At 47.7% G+C, this 2,500-nt stretch overlaps 1 pseudogene across 1 annotated transcript in view; it reads right to left on the bottom strand.

The window, feature by feature from the left end:
• Positions 1–2,500, bottom strand: part of LOC311233444 (neurobeachin-like) — a 129,061-nt pseudogene that overhangs the window by 56,088 nt on the left and 70,473 nt on the right. Inside the window, exon 21 of the transcript in view lies at positions 1,984–2,120. The product of the transcript in view is annotated as a neurobeachin-like (transcript). The remainder of the gene's footprint in view (positions 1–1,983; positions 2,121–2,500) is intronic.

Raw genomic sequence — 2,500 nt, 5'->3', positions numbered from 1 at the left:
GAGGAGAGGTGGGGAGGGGAGAGGCGATGAGAGGAGAGGAGAGGGGAGGGGAAGGAGAGGAGAGGAGAGGAGAGAGAGGAGAGGAGAGGAGAGGGGAGGAGGCGATGAGAGGAGAGGAGAAGAGAAAAGAGGAGAAGAGAAGAGAGGAGATTAGAGGAGAGGATATGTGAGGAGAGGGGCGGAGAGGATAGGTGAGGAGAGGAGAGAGGAGAGGGGAGGAGAGGCGATGAGAGGAGGTGGGGATGGGAGAGGAGAGGAGAGGTGGGGAGGGGAGATGCGATGAGAGGAGAGGTGGGGAGAGGGGAGGAAAGGGGAGGAGAGGAGAGGAGAGGAAGGAGAGGAGAGGAGAGGGAGAGGAGAGGAGAGGAGAGGAGAGGAGAGGAGAGGAGAGGAGAGGAGAGGAGAGGAGAGGAGAGGAGAGGAGAGGAGAGGAGAGGAGATCAAATTTGCTGACGACACAGTGGTGGTGGGCCTGATCTCTGCCACGACGAGAGGGCCTACCTGGAAGAGGTCAAGGTCCTGGCGGGATGGTGCCAGGTAAACAGCCTCTCCCTGAACGTCAGCAAAACAAAGGACGATGATTGTGGACTTCAGGAGGTCGGGGGTTCAAGGACTACAGCCCCCTCAGCATCGACGGGGCACCGGTTGAGAGAGTCAACAGCTTAAGTACCTCGGAGGCCTACATATCCGAGGACTTGACATGGACCACACACATTGACAGTGTTGTGAAGAAGGCACGACAACGCCTCTACTTCCTCAGGCGCCTAAGGAAGTTCCAAGTCAGTCAGAAGATCCTTAAGAACTTCTACTCATGTACAATAGAGAGCACCCTGACTGGCAACATCACCTCCTGGTTTGGGAATAGCACTGCACAAGACCGAAGCAGACTACAAAGAGTGACACGTTCAGCCGAACGCACAATTGGAGGGGGCTCCCCACCCTCCAGAACATTTACAACAAGCGTTGCAGGGGCAAGTGCTAAGAGAATCATTAAAGACTCAAGTCACCCGAACAACTGCCTCTTTGAACTGCTGCGGTCAGGCAAGCGATACCGAGTCTCAAGGCGAGCACAGAAAGACTCAGAAGAAGCTTCTATCCCCAGGCCATCAGGCTGCTAAACGAACAATGAACACTACACAACAACAACCATCAAACGCACATAGCACACACATCCACACGCACACACGCACTTTATAACAAACACACTGTAGCACCCACTCCACACACTTTATAGCACACACTCACTTTAAACAAACACACTGTAGCACCCACTCCCCACACTTTGTATTTATTGATGAAGGATTGCACTACAACTCGTACACCTTACTGTAAATTGTACCTAAATTGTACCTCATCCCATTTCTGCTTTGCACTATATAGTACTGTACATTAGTACACTGCATAGTATTGTATATTATATGGTAACTCAGTTACGTCTATTCTGCATCGAACATTGTACATATGTCTATACTGAACACTGTGGCCTCATTTTCTACTTCTAAATTACATGCTATACTATGTTATTTGATACTATCTTGTCTAGCACAGTCTCTGGAGCGTACCAATAAGAAGCATTTTGTATGAAAGTATTCTGTACTTCTGTATGACAACTATTAAAGAAACTTGAAACTTGAAAAAGCTTGAGAGGAGAGGAGAGGATGAACCTTCATCTGCTACATTGTTCCTGTCAGTTAAATCCCATCACAAGTCTTTCTCCATCACAGTAGGAGGGGTATCTGACTATGCCCCCCTCATCCCTCTCTCTATCTTTTCCGTGTTATTTGGATGTGTATATGTTTTTGAATGTGTTCTATTGATTGGTTTATAATATACATATATCATTATTTTTGTATTATTATTATAATTGTTTTATTATTTGTTGATGGGAGAAGCACTGTACTCAGTATTGGTGTAATAAAGATAAAGCTCTCTCTCTCTCCCTCTCTGTATCTCTGTGTGTAAAGGAGCCAAGATGTAGCCTGCCTGTCAAAGGAGTGGAACTGCATGGGCAGCATGGGGTGCGTCTTCAGGGCAGGATCTGGGTGGTAGGGTGTAGGCCCTGCCTCCTGTCCCGCCTCCCAGCCGTCTACGGGTGCTGCCACCAAGCTCTTCAGGATCTCCTGGGAAACCAAAAGAGGGCCAAGAGTTTAGAATAGTCACCAGTTCTAGACACAAATGACAAAAGCTAGAACTGTATGTAGTGTGGTAGTGAAAGGGTTAACACTTTGTCGTGTGGCAGTGAAAGGCTAACCTTCTGTATTGTCGCAGTGATAGGGTTAACCATTTGGTAGTATGGTAATGAAAGGGTTATAAGTATGTTCTAAGTACTACTAAGCTGTTTACAGTGTGTGCCGCCATACTGATGTGACGACAGATGAACGATAACGTTTGGAAAAAGCAATCCAGCGCCAATCAAAAGCGTGCTCTTGGTCGAACGGCAGCATTTCTGTGGCATGAGTTCAACAGACCTCTTCAACTGGAACGCAGAATTAGTTATTTG

Source organism: Notolepis coatsorum (assembly GCF_963971535.1).
Source record: "Notolepis coatsorum genome assembly, chromosome: 8".
Taxonomy (NCBI): Eukaryota; Metazoa; Chordata; class Actinopteri; order Aulopiformes; family Paralepididae; genus Notolepis; species Notolepis coatsorum.
Note: the sequence above shows the minus strand (reverse complement) of the source record. Positions and strands in the feature narration are given on the sequence as shown.